This window comes from Pteropus medius, unplaced genomic scaffold (assembly GCF_902729225.1).
Source record: "Pteropus medius unplaced genomic scaffold, Ma_sr-lr_union100, whole genome shotgun sequence".
NCBI lineage: Eukaryota > Metazoa > Chordata > Mammalia > Chiroptera > Pteropodidae > Pteropus > Pteropus medius.
Genome location: NW_024342257.1, coordinates 6,181,359 through 6,196,621, shown reverse-complemented (window position 1 = coordinate 6,196,621; position 15,263 = coordinate 6,181,359). Strand labels below are relative to the sequence as shown.

Genomic DNA, 15,263 nt, shown 5'->3' with positions numbered 1-15,263 from the left:
AAAGAATGCTAAACCAGAAGGATTGTGATCTGTAAGCATAAAGGCATTAATCATAAGTTTCAGTGCAACTTTCTATGGCAGGGGATGCTCCAAGCTCTGGGTCAAGCTGCAGGGGACAATCTATTTTTCATTCATAGAGCAAGGAAAAGTGAAGTCAGGAACACTGTGAGGCCTCTGCTACGGGGTCTCAACCAGGCACTTCTTCAGTTATACTTGCTTTTCCACTTAATAATTACTGGTCAAAATACATATATGAAATATAGAAGAATGTTTAAAGCAGCCGTATTTATAACTCTGAAGTGCAAACGATCCATATGTTTATCAACAGAAAAATGGATAAACAAATTATAGCATATCTATACAATGGGATATTAGTTAGGGATACAAAGTAATAAATTAATGATTCAAGAAACATAATGAATAAATATCAAAAACATTATGCTGGCCCAAAGAAGCCAGATACAAAAGGGTGCCTACTGTGTGATTTTATTTATTTGAAATTCAAAAAGAGGTAAAACTAATATTTGGCAATAGAAATCAGAACAGTGTGGGATAGGAATTGACTGGGATGGGACATAAAGAAAATTTCTGAAGTTTTGGAAGTATATCTAGATCAGGTGGTGGTTACACGAGTGTATATATTTTCCAAAAGTCATAAAATATTTTATGACTTGTAAATTTCACTGTAAGTAAATTTGACCTCAATTAAAAGAAAAAGAAAAAAAAACTAAGTAGGCATTATTCCAGTCTTACAAGCAAATAAAAGATGAATCCCTTGGCAGTTTTAATAAATGCCTTTTCAATACATTCAGACAACACTCTAAGGTATAGAGGCAGATGCTTTTACCACATTGTCCTCAATTTTTTTTTTAAATGTAAACAGTCCATAAGGGAGAAAAAAACAATTTCCCCTCTACTCTTCTAGGTTCTTGGCTGAGACCCCTAATTACAATTAAAAAAAAAAAAAAAAAAAAAGAACGGATTAATGAGAGAAAAACAAACAAGTTTAATAATATGTATACTTCCTTAATACATGGATGATACCCAGGAAAATTGAATAGCTCCCTGAAATGACCCAAGTCATCATCGTAAATACTATTTCCAGCTAAAGATAAAAAATGATTTTGGAGGAATAAGAGGAAAGCCACTTATTGAGTATTACCAAGAAAAGCAAGATAAACAAGGATAAGGTCTTTACATGCAGATTTAAGTCTCAGTCTTCTTCATTGCTAAGAGTTTCTAAAGATTTAGTCATCTCCTTCCTGGTATAGAGAATAAGAAACCCTTACAAATGGAGATTTCCTTTACTAATGTAAATATCTATTACAAAAGGATGATTTCTACTCAGTTTTCAGAGGTTCTCCTGTATCTGCTTTTTCTTAAAAAAAAAAAGTCAGCTCAAGATAAACCTTATTCCAAAGAGGCACAATTTGGAGTAGTATATTTTGCTCCCCTCCAAGTTTTAAGCCAAAAATAGGGAATTTACTCCTAACCATAGGCTAGAATAGGAAATAGCTCACCTAGCAGACCTGTAGCATTTGGAACTTTCTGAAAAGGTTTTACAGCAAAACCAAACTTGTTTTGAGAAAAACCCAAAATAAGCTAATAGCTTCACAGACAATAGGATGACCCCATGTCCTCCTGTTTTCTTCCCCAATAAAAGTTTATTGATAAGGATATTTGCTGTTACTCTAAATAAAACAAAGGACTTCCCAGTGTTGGCTAACAATTAATAGGAAAGCATAAATCTAATAAAGATGGGCCAGCAAAAGAGAATGTAGCATCTAGCTTCCAATTTTTCCCTTAACCTTGCAAGGAGATTTGTCATTAACTATTGACAACTAAGTTCACAGTACTCTTACAGTTACAGTTTCTACATTTTCACAATAAACTTACCACTATGTCTATCATTTTCCTTGGAGTCAATGTTGCCAAAGGATACCATCACCAAAAATCTCCACCACCTCCTATCTTTGGTCATTTGACTGAGATGTAGGCTTTTTTCTTTTATAATACTATACTAATCAACTTAATTTCACAGGGCATTTGAAATTCCCAAGGATTTCTTAAATCATAATCAGTCCATAACTAATTTGAATTACTTGTATCCTTGTGCTTATTAAGTCAGATAAAATTTGAAGATCCACAGAAGAGATTCTGTATGAATTAAAAAATGCTACATCTGTTGGCAGAATTAAGGAAACTGAGCCTATCAAGGTTCAGTTTGATCCATCTATACCTTTATCCCGACATTGTATAAAATACCCTAAGAGAAGCGACTCACTGTAGTTTGCACTATCACTTGTAATAATCCTGTCCTGCCTTTTAAGAAACTCAATGAATTAGAGTTTAGATTCGTTTAAGATCTTAAGGCTATCAAGAGGATGGCTACAGCCTGCTTCCCAATGGCGTTAATGATAAATGGTATTCTTTCCATGATCCCATCTAAGGATACTTATTTTACGGTTAAGGATATATATTTTGCCTTTTTAAAAAATGTCCTCAGATTTTCAGACGGTCAATACTTTTTCACCTTGACTTGGAAGAAACATTAGACGTGGACTCTTCTGCCCCAAGAACTCACTATGATTCTTTCATGTTTTTACAGGTTCTTAATCAGGATCTTAAAAATCTAAAGTTCCTTTGTATTTCCCCCCTCATAAAATATGTGTATGATCATTTTATAAACTCTATAAATAAATAAATCTCTAAAATGAATTCTATGTATCTTTGAACTCTTTTAGCCTATTAAGAACAGAAAGTACCAAAGGAAAAAAAATAATTTTGTCAACAAGCTTCATTATCTGAAGCATAATTTTTCTCTCAAAAGGTTGAGTCTCTTATCAGTGATCAACTATAAATCATCCAAAGCTTCCTAGGCCAGTTATTCAAAGACAACTCAGGATATCTCTAGGTCTTCCTGGATAGACAGTAGGTTCCCACTTTTCCAAAATTGCTCTTTTTTTATGACCTAACTATATTTTCATTAAAAAAAAAAAAACAACCCTCTATTTTGGAATTCCAAACATGAATAGAAATTTTACAAACTAAAGTTAGCACTTTAACACCACCTTCAGGTCTGCCTTAATACTGTAAACCCTTTACCCTATTCAGGAACAATCTATCTGATTAGGTCCCTGGTGTTTTAACTCTACTACATAGAAACTACCAGACTTGTAGCTTACTTATTACAATCTTTCTTGATACCCTACCTACCTTAAGACGAGCAGCCACCAACAAATTTGTGGAGGGTTCTGCTTATATATTTTTGGGCTCTTCAATGAAACTAATGGTCCCTCATAATGTACAATCTTCACTGTTTACTGGGGAAAAAAATAAAACAGTTTCTTAGTGAACCAGCTTACATCGTATGAGACATTCATATTCTTTCATTTACTATACCTCTTTAAATATTGCTACTCTCAGTAAAACATGTAGTATCTTGATTCTGCTTGAGAATCATCTATGCTTTATGTATACATACTAGAAACAACTTTAGAGAATAAGATTTGACCCTCTTCGTTGAGGGGTTATGTGAAAAAAAAAAAAAATCAGACTGGCTATGCTGCAACAGATTTCATTTCACTCTTAGAAGATAATTTCTTAAGGTGAACTAAATCAGCTCAGATAGCAGACATCATTGTTCTTACTAGAGCTCATTTATATAAAAATGACTAGAAACAATGACCAACCTATTAGCCATGAACATTTCTAGAGTTCAGACTGTGAAGTTGAAATATCATTTTATACACCATAAATACCATTTAACATAAACCAGACTTCTTAGAGAGACGGTTGATTCAAGATATGAACCAGAAAATGTACAAGATGAGTTTGGAACCCCTTGACATATCAGATAGTAAGGAAGATATCAAAGACATAATGGTTATGCCGAAAAGACCCAGGTATCAACTTGAAGAGGCTCCCTGGCCAAACAATAAACAGTTTGAGCCTCGATAAGGATAAGAATTGAAGCATATTAAAACTACCAAATACATTTAAATCCATGCTTTTATAATGGCATTTAAAAATAATTATTTACCTTCTGAATATGACAGAAAACAAACTCATTATCTGGAAACTCTATAAATAAAATGAAGAAGTATACCACTGAGTAACCAAACATTAGATGGGAAGCGTCTCCTTAAAAATTATTTCAGATTATAAAAGCAAACAAAATGCTAAAATTAGAATATTGTCATTTTATAACCCCCAGTGGATCAAAAGCTGCAAACATCAAAAAGTGTATGAAAAATAGGTGTGTGCCTCCTGGTGAAAGAACAAAACACCACCAATAGCCTTTCCACAGGGATTACATCTGACTCTAATCACACATTTGAATTCAGTTGCCAGTTTTCAGAAAATACAAAGGTACTTGCTGAACTACATCATGATCACACAGCAGAAAATCTTAGACTGAAAACATTGGCAAGTCAAACTTAGGTTCTTAAACAAATTGTAAGAAAGTAAAATATGTAGAGAGGGCATATATTCATAAAAAGTGACTTAAAATCCACTTCGACTTTATTTTTATTTGGGGAAGATTAAGTTATAGTGTCTAGGGTTATATCCTTAGATGATAAAACAATAAAGTGATTACTATAATGTCAGTATAATAATTATATGTAGAGGAAAGAAGGAACTTTGATTGAGATGGGGCAAATGGAAGGCCTTCTGTACTGAGTGGCAAAGTCCTATTTGACCTGGGTGATGGGCATAAGGGCATTAACTTTATAATAATTATCTAAGATATTTTTATCCTTGAGGGAAAATGGTGACTGGAAGAGCACATGAAGGGAAATTCTGGGATGTTGTTATATATTCTGCTTCTTTATCTAGGTACCAGTTACCTAAGTGTGTTGTTTTCTAAAGAGCATTGATCTGTTCACTTATGTTCACTTTTATATTTCAGGTGTTCAGAGCAGACCTCCGGAAAATGTGCCACTTTAGTATGTGAACTATTTTGAGCTGAAGACAATCAAGACACTGGAGGTTTATGAGGAATTTTCTTCTCCCTGAAATAATTCAAATTAGGGTCTTTGCCTATAATAAGAGTTATCACTAGAAATAACTTTTTATGACCTAGGCAAGGCAAACTTCTAATTACTGAACATCTGCTCTTTTTTATTTTTCAAAAATGACCCTCTGTAACACAGGAGCTCCAGGCCAGGTACCTGCACCTCAGCCGTGGATATTCGGGAAAAAAACACCAGGAGGACCAGTGGAGTAAGGCATGCCATTTATTATTCACAATACAGTGAGGCTTCAGCACTTGGTTGATTGGAGCTACAGGAAAAGGCATTCAGCCAAGAGCAGGCATTGTTTCTATGCAAGCAGAGAGGAGGGGGATTGCCTTATCCCAGGGAACAAGAGTCTTCCACCACAGATGAGAGCCAGATGTGTTGCTTATCTAGTGCTGGGGAGGACATGACCAGCTGTGTCCTCAAGCGGAACGGGCAGATAACATCCATGGGTACAGCCAAAGGGGCAGATAGTGCCCATGGGAGCAACAAGAAGTGTTCTTGGGGGCAAGCACAGCTCTGGGAATGCTTTGTTCACTGTCCTCCTGGGGCTGCTGACCAAGCAGTCCCCTTTGCCTCCTGTGTACATGGAGGCGCTGTGTTTGGATTAACCCTACACCCTCTGAAATCTCAAGGTGCCTTATCTCATCTTATCTCAGAATGTCATATATACCTCATTTTCCTTTTCTTTCTCTGAACTTATGTATGTGAGGTCTCTGGCTTTTTCATATATGTGGGGTTCCCATGTGTGAGTATGTATTAAATTTGGTTATTTTTTCCTATTAATCTGTTTTATGCAGATTTAATTATTAGACCAACCAAAAGAACCTGGAAAGAGAGAAAAGTATTTTTCTGTCCCATGATATATAAAGATTATACTCCATAAAAAGCTTAAAGAATCTAATTGGCATTCCCATAAACACTTCAGAGAGTCATGCTTCTTCCACTGGATATTGCTGGTACTGGAAATATTCTCACATTATTGACTTCAACATTCAGTCATATAAAAATTGGATCTTGATCATGGAATAGTAAATACTTCTGCAAAAATAATTATAGTATTGTCCATGGGGACCAGAAATACAACATGGGTAGGATCAAATATTAACACTTTTTTTTTCTATAGTAGTCAATTTGTTTTCCTCACAAAGGATCCAACCTGCTTCATAGAAATTATTCAGCTTTACCCAAAGACTTAACTGGGGCACTCCTGTTATGTTAAACAATGTGCATACCCTCAGTACAATCTGTACCCCACAAAAGGTAGTATTTATTTATTATTTTTGTAGACCAAGCTCATTCCTTGTTTGCCACACATAAACGTGACTTGTGTATATGAGCTAATTGTCAGAGACTTTATATATTCAAGACTAATACACACCCCGTGGGCCATTTTTTCATTGAGATCGGAGGCCAATAACACACACAAAAATAAAGGTATCTATGGAAAATTGCCCAGAAAATTCACTAGTTCACACTTTATGCCTACCATCCAAATGATGGTTTCTATAATGGTCAGACAATTATCAGTAACCTTAAATGAGGTTATAAATGACACTTCCACAGCTCTCAAAACTCAACAGTATACTTATGTCTAATTCCTTTGGTCCAATAGATAATGGACAAGTGAATAATTTTAGATTCTCTGTTAGCCAAGAAGGTGTTTAGTGTTGCACTCAGATAAATACTACTATCAAATATAACAACCATTCTCTAAATTAAAGGAACTGGCCACTTGGGAGCTTATTTTCTCAGTCTGGATTTATTAATTTTAATTATGGCCTCATACCATTCTACATAATTTAATGCTTATTTTCTTTTTAGTCTTTATGTATGTTGTCACTGACAAGTTTGCACTTTCCAAAGTCTTATAGGCTGCTATGTCACTGTCATATCAGATGATCCAACAACTCATCATTTGACAAAAGGAGCATAAAGGTCAAGATCTGGTCCAACTCTAGAATGTTGTTTCTGAGACAATATCCTATCTAATGATCACAAAAGTGGTGTGTAGAACTGTTGTAAAAATGATACTGTGGCAAACCCAGTGGTCTTGCCAGGGTGGCCAAAGGAGTGGAACATTAGAACAGCCGCACTCTCACTAAGCAACTCAATCGCAAATGTGACTCATGACATTTTCGCTCCACTCTGTTGCATCTACCTTTGTCTTAAGAAATCAACCAATTGAACACCTCACCTGCTTCTCATATCTCAAACTTAAAGCTTCCCAAGCCAAACCATGAGCAAAAAAATCATGCACTCACTTTATCTTAAAAGGTATTTTAGAATTGCCAATGTAATGTTCTCTCTTCTGCAATAAGTAAATAAAGATATAGATGTTTTCTTACATAATAGCATGTTACTTTATTTGAAAAAAAAAGCCCTTACCCTGCTTTGTCTTCTGCATAACACTTATAAAACCTGAAATCTTTTTAATTTGTTGGTCTTTTATTATGTCTTCTCCTGGGGATAAAAAAAAAAAAAAGGGGGGTGGGGGAGTTTTATTAAAGTAACCTCACAAGGTGACCTGATCATAGACTTCCTAACTGAGAAGGTCTTGGTGGGTTGTCACACCCTCAGGGGTATATCTTTTAGTAAAAAGTTTACTTTTGCCTTAAGCAAGCCCTGTCCATTGTTTCTGTGCATCTGGGTTAACACACCTTTGAAATAAATCATAACTACTCCCAAGAAACCACATAATCTTGTTATCTCTCTTGTAATTCAATCCCCATGTTGTTTTCCCCACCTCCATGTAATCTCCTTTATGTTTGCTCCTTAATTTCAAATGCATAGCAGGAGTTACAAAACTGTTATTCTCCAGAGTATTTGATGTCTTGCTTTACAGCATATGTCATTAGTTTGGCTCAGATAAACTCTTATAAAAATTATCTACAGGTCTGGACATTTCTTACACTGACACCTCCCACTAGAGCATAATTGTATGAAGGCAAGATCTTTAAATATCTTATTCACTTAGGTTAATATGCCTTTGAAATGCTAGAGTAATCCTCTTTTCCAGACCCTTCAGAGATATAGCCACCCTCAAGGGGGCATATGATTTTGTATACCATCCCTATTTACTGTAAATGTTCTCTCCATTTTATTTTTTATCCAATCAGAGATTTCTTTACCATGTTTTTTTTTCCCTCTTCTTAATCTACCACCAATAGATTTCATGTAATTTTCCTTACCTCCCTTCCTTGATTCCAAACGCATAAAAAGAACTGCCAAGCTGACATTCTCCAGAGCATTTTGAGATCTTGCTTCTGGGTATGTTCTCATTTTGGCTCAAATAAACTCATAAAATTTTCTATAGGGTTGGACATTCTTGCATTTACAGAATCTATATACATATATACATACATATACATATATATGATATGTATATACATGTATATACATATCATATATATGTATATGTATGTATATAGATCGTATATGTATATATACAATCGAGATATATATATACACACACACACACACACATATATATACATATATATATATATATATATATTGGTTGTGAGATAGAATAAAGGATAATGTTAAAAACAAGACAACAGGCCCAAAATGAAGTTGCTTATGCTAAGCTCCATATCAACAAATGAACTTAATTACAGTTTTGGCTCTCCCAGAAATAGAATCTTAAATCAATCAATCAAAAATCCCCTAATGAGCACTAGTGAAGTAATCTACTTGATAGACCCTTGCCATTCCCTAAAGGAAAATAACCTTGTAATAACCAACCCACTTTTTTTTTTTTTTGGCTAGTATAACTTCCTTGTTCCCGCTCTCTTCCGCCTATAAAAGTCTTTCATTTTGTACAGCTCCTTGGAGCTCCTATCTTCTAGATAGGATTCTGTCTTAATTCGTGAATTGTTGAATAAAACTACTAAGATATTTAAAAATTTACTCAGTTGAATTTTTTTAACAATAATATATGCATTATACATAAAAAAGTTTCAAAATATTGTATACTCTGTAATATAATAAGTCAAATTGATACAAGTTGGAAACATCTCTGATAAAAATGGAAACGGTAAGCAAGATGTACAGTGACACAGCAGTAGGATCTCAATGTAGAAACTGTTTAACAAATTCAGTTAATATCAACACTTAATAAGTCAAAGGATATGCCAACTGATGGGGTTCTGGAAATGCTACTCTAAAATATGACGCTTTGGCATACTGAATATTTTAAGCTGAAGAAGTTTGAGAAAGCGGCAGAAGCAGGAAAGTTACTCTGACTTTCTCCCTTTCTTTCTCCCTGAAACAGGTCATAAAACTCTCATGTGAGAGGTGCCCTCCCTATACCTGAAGGAAAAGAGTATTCTTATCTACATAGACAAAGGGATGCCTAGAAGGATTCAAACAAACTGACCTTGCTATTTCTCTCAGTTTACTACACTTACCTCATATTCCTTAACCTATCATATTTCTCCACAACTGCCTACTTTTCATCAAATCTACCACCAAAATACTCAGTTTAATTGTTTCTTTGGATCTTCATTTCCTTATGAAAGCTCCTATGTCACATAAAACATATTAAATATATTTGTATGCATTTTTCTTGTTAATCTTTGTCAGTTTAATTTTCAGACCCAGACAGAGACCCCAAGACTATTGAGAAAAACTTTTCCTCTCCTACACAAATCAAGAAATAGAAAGAATGGTTTCCAGGAAAGTCCTAATGATAACCAAATTCAAGTTTTTAACATATCTAAAAATATAATGTACATATTTGGCTCTGCTCACTATTTGTGTGGTGGTTATAGTTGAATGTGGTATAGTATTGGGAGATGAAGAAGGGGTTAAACCAAAAACCTTTAAAAAAATGGAGGTTTATTGAAACAAAACTTGATATTGCCTAGCCAAGCATTCACTCTTCAGGAGGCAAGAAATCCTTAAACAAAACATACTGAAGTTTTGGGAGTGCTTCCAAGTTTCAAACCCTCAAGCCCCTAGGAATTCCCTTGTCAACAAGAGAAATGTCCAAAACTGCAGAGAATTTTTTATGAGTTTATTTGAGACAAACTGATGACATATGCTGGGGAGCAAGATCACAAATGCTCCAGAGAATGGAAATTTTGCAGCTTGTTTTATTCAATAGAATCAAAAGAGAAAGTGTAAGAAAGATGCATAAAATCCATTGGTGGTAGATGAAGGAGGTGAGAGAAAGCAAAGGGGAAATCTCTAGGACTGGATAAAAGGCAAAATGGAAACACACATATTTTACATTAGAGGACACAGGATTGTTAATTATTAACATTTACAGCACATACAGATGGTATGCAGAGAACAAGATAATAATGAGGGCTTCTGTGGCTTTGTGCTCTAGTACTCTTGTGCTCTGGTGCCTGCAGTTGTGTCTTCAAGGGGTAGGAAAAAAAATTACTCTGACATTTCAAAGGTATGTTATCCCATATGCATGACAATAATGGACAGAGTTCACTTAAGGTAAAGATTGACCTTTGCTAAGGAAACTATAGGCCTAGGAGTGACTGCGTACTCAGTTAGGAATTTGGGACCACACCGTCCTCATTACTTTTGGTAACTGAGCTTGTCCGTTCTACAATGTTGCTTCCTTGAACTTATCAGGTTTATTGCATAGCCCCTTTTTTTGTTCACACTCTTTAGTATTTATTTAAATTAATCTAAGTTCCCATTCTACCTGATTGTGAGAAATACTGTCTTTTATGGCATTCTCTTTCCCTAGTATTTCTGATTTTTCACTGGCATTTTTTGCTGCAAATTCATCCTGGTAGTCACTTACCACCTCTTCCTCCAGATGATTGCTCTGGGCTTCTCTTTTCCAGTGCCGCATCACTCCAGTGTGGAAAAACACCTCTCCCTTAATGTCCTAAATCTTTGTTAATTCTAAGCTGTAGAAGTCAACAAATCTCTTCTGGGAATTACTATAGAATTTTGGTTAAGTATTTGGTCACTGTTCTGCAGGTTCGGGATACTGAAACTTGGGTGCGTGGTTCTGGCAGCTGGAAGAATATGTGAGGAGCCGTGGGCAGATGCAACATAGCTTTGTTCAGGCATAGCAGGACACAGCAAGGCACAGGCACAGTTCCAGCTCCCCCACAGCCTGTACAGGAGAGGCTGTTCTTATAACAAGATACATAATAGTGGCTTAAGGCCAGGTACTATAATCAATCACAATCTACAGGTTGTGTAGGATGCTGTATCTAAGGTCATCTGGGACGCTGTAGCTAAGGCTGCTTGGGAACCTCATGGCTTGCTGGGAGGGAGCCTGACTCTATATCCATTTTGTTTGTCAGTCACCTCACTCAACAGACATTGACACCAAATTGATTAGGTTCTAATCTTGGCTTGGCCACTTACTAGCGTGGGACTTTAGAAAAGTAACTTAAATTCTCTGTGCCTTAATTTCTTTTTGTAAAATGGGAATAATACTTGTACCTATCTCACAGGCCTCCCTTGAAAATTAAATGGGCTAATTCCGAGTGAGCATTAAGATTAGTGCTTGACACATTGTATGTGATAAATAAGTACTATTTAAATAGAAGCTTGAGAACAAAATGAATATGCCAATGAAGAAAAAAATAACCAAAAACCGGATATCATAATTTATCTCATGTTTATTGATTAGTGCCTACCAAGGAGTTTCCCAATTAACTATTTTAGTCTTCCCTCCCCCACATGTTTCGATGTGCAAAGAACAGTTTATAATAGCTTACTTACTGGAATTGCCTTGACCCTGTCTTCTCTCTTCAGTTCCCACCCTCAGTCTCCTTCCTTGCTCTCACCTGCAAGAGAAAAGGGAATTTTCTTCTCCCTTCAATAAACAATAAATAACTGCTCACTTTTTGAAGCAGCAATGTAGGCCACACTAGAGATTTTCATACTACTATACTCAATAGATAAGCTTTTAACTAGAATGAGGAACTTAAGTAGTTAACTTAAATAATCACACTTAAGTAGTTAAGTTCCTCATTCTAAGAAAACAAAACAAAACAAAACAAAAAACAAAAAAACAGGCTTTGTATTAACATAAGTGGAAGGCTATGGAAGCGTTTATCCCAAAATAGATAAGTTTTTTCTAAGTCTTCCACCATAATCGCCATCAAAAAAGCACATTGATTAATTATAAATTCAAGTAAGTCTCCTCTCTAGAAAAGCTGCAAATGTTGAAATAGCAGTTGGTCCCACTACACTTTTAAACATATGTGATCTTAAGAAAGGCTTAATCTCTCATATCACAGCAATTACGAGCCCTGATTTTAAAGATAGACAAAAATGAGTTAAAATTTTGAAGTCAATTTAGGCAAGATATTAAAATTTTTATTTCATCATCTGTAAAATGGGATTACTAATACCTATGTCATAGGATTGTTTCTGTTATAGAACAGAAAGAGTTGGTCTACCTGGCACTAGCAAAGCCAAATATTAAACACTGAGAATGTCAGTGGAAATTAGTAGCTATTTGATTGATGAATGGCACCACCCATGAGAACAGGGGACTAATGTTCGAAAGCTTGAACTTTCAGATGGCATGTAGTTTACAGATTATATAAGGCAAAATCACAAGACACTGTGGGCTTAGGGGTTTGGGGTCATGCTGGGAGCTGATTAGTCAAAGGTGAGGTAAGATCAGTAAATCATTTCTTCAGGTCTTGAAGGCTTCTCTGTGGTCTCTTCCTGGCATCTCTCTGTCCAATCTCATGGGAAAGTAGCCAAGAGTTGTTCCACCTTAGGGATCAGGAGTTGAAAATGTAACTTAAGTTAAGATGTTATCTTTAGCCTGAACCATGTGACCATTAGTCAGGTCCAGGCTACTGTCTTCTGCTGCTTTGGGAGTAGCCGATTATCTAGGGGAAAAGCTAGGATTCTGAGGGGTTATAGAGAGAAATAGGGATATAATTTCTAGAGCTAGGATTTAAAACTAAATTTAATCAAAGTCATAAGGACCCTTAATTTCATTTCCAGGGTTTAAAAAATAAATAAGATAATGAAGCTCTTATTACATTATCTGGAACATAGCGAATGTTCAATAAATGTTAAATATTTCTAAGTTATGGTAATAAATATCAGAAAAAAAGGCCAAACTTTTTATTTTTATGTTTTGCATACTCCCTATTCTAACTCTCCTCTGGAGCCATAATGAGTTCTTGATGAAATTCATGTTTTCATATTTGCCAAGAATAGCTGATGAGATTCAAGGCAAATATAAAAGTCGTACTTTTTCGTACCTTGCTTTAAAAGAGAAAAATGCCAATAAAAGGTTTTGCTCTCCTTTTTAAAGGGGCAAAACTAAGTAGGTCATACAAATTTTCTCATTTCCTTATTTCAAAATATTGAATACATTACATTTTCTGTGTCAGTTCTTTTTTTTATTTTTTTTTATTTTTAATGATATAATCCTAAATGTTCCTTCAATATATTTGTAGCTGCTTTTGTATGGCTGTTATGAGTGTTTTAAGAGCTAGATATACTCAGATAAGCAGAATACTAATAAAGGTCATTTACGCTTTAGAATATGATTGCACAACAGTTTTGCAGTTTACCAAAGCCCTCTTATTGATTCTAGATATTATTGATTTCTTTAAGAAGATTCTCAAATCTCTCTTTTATTGTTTTTATAGTCAGAAGAAGATAAGGTATAATTGCTTTGCTAAACTGAAGAGGAAAAAAGCAGAATTATTTTATATTTTAAAAATCTCTTGCAGTCTGTAATCTGATATTTCAAGTAAACACATTTTATGGTATTAAGTTTTCAATCTTTATAATAATACTTTTGGATTCTACATTAAAGAAATTTTAGCATCAAAATGTTTGAACTTATCTCTCTTTTTCATGAAGCCTATCCTGTTGGTTCATGTATTGGTTTACTGGCTATGGTGTTCTCTGTGGTTTTATGCAAGTTTTTGTTAATGATAGATCTAGTGAAGTCCAGTTCTTTAAGCTTTTTATTGCATCTTTATTTCAGAATTTTAAAGTGATGGTCTTCATCATTTTATAGACATTAGAATTATATTTTGTTAACTAAAATCAAATAAGTAATGTTTCATTATGTTTTTCATTATAAAATTATTATCACATTAAAGAAATTGGAAATTAAATACTTGAATAAATTACTTATCAATTTCTGTATAGCAAATTACACCAAAATTTAAGAGCTTAAAACATTAGCAATGAACATTTTATCTCATACAGTTTCTGTGAGTCAGGTATTCAAGAATGACTTAATTGGGTAGTAATGACTCAAGATGTCTTATGATATTGCAGCTGAAGTGACCAATAACCCACTACAGTGGCATGAATACTATGTAGGGGTTCAGAGTGAGCCACCCCAAGGTGTGCCTCAGTGGTATGCAGATTACTTTGAGCTAAAGGCAACCAAGACACTGTGGGCTTAGAAGAAACTTCTCCCATCTTAACTATCTAGAAGTATTTAAATTAGGGGTCTAGTCCATGATAAGAGTTAAACCAGAAATAACTTTTTTACATACTTATATTGCAAGGCAAACTAATAATTACTGAACAGATGTTCTCCCTGTAATTACCCTATGAAGTCCCAAAGTGCCTTACCTCATCCCTAGCTTAGGATGTTATATAGACCTCAATTTTCCTTTCTTTCATTGAACCTCTCATATGTGTGGCATCTCTGACACTCTCGGGTATGTGGAGTTCCCACACATACGTGTGTAACTAAATTTGGTCATTTTGTCCTGCTAATCTATCTCATGTTTTTTTATTAGACCAGATGAAAGAATCTTGAGGGTAGAGGAAAGTTTATTTCTCTCCCGTAACTACTATAAACTAAAAAACTTTTGGAGAAACAGCTGCAGAAAAAGCCTTACCTGAACATTTCTTTTTTTGACAATGTTTGTTAATTGTTTATTTATCAAAAGATACTATTCCTCAGCCTGAATATTTATGCTTCATAGTTCACAAACACAGGTCAGTAACAAACTTCCATGGAAGTCAACTCAAAGAAATTTTTTACACTCCAAAATCACTTTGCACTGTGAAAGATACCAGCCTTCCTCGTCTCCTCAAAATCATTCATGGAATAATAATTTCAGTAGAAATTTTTATATGCCTTCTTCCTTAGTTCAGCCACAGCAAATTTATAGAAAGCTGCAACCCCCAGGGATACAGTGATCACTCCAATAAGAAAAAATCATAGCCACTTGGCCAGAAGTCCACACATCTGAGATTATACTTTCCCTTAATGCCAACTTTTTTCCTGATGGAGAAATGGACCTGAAT

General features: G+C 34.9%; 1 long non-coding RNA gene across 1 annotated transcript in view; it reads right to left on the bottom strand.

Annotated features, from left to right (window-relative positions):
* The window catches only part of LOC120600039 (uncharacterized), a 116,393-nt gene extending 113,146 nt beyond the window's left edge, over positions 1-3,247 (bottom strand). The window contains exon 1 of the long non-coding RNA XR_005652066.1: positions 3,217-3,247. This is a non-coding gene — a long non-coding RNA (uncharacterized LOC120600039). The remainder of the gene's footprint in view (positions 1-3,216) is intronic.
* Positions 3,248-15,263: the final 12,016 nt, after the last annotated feature.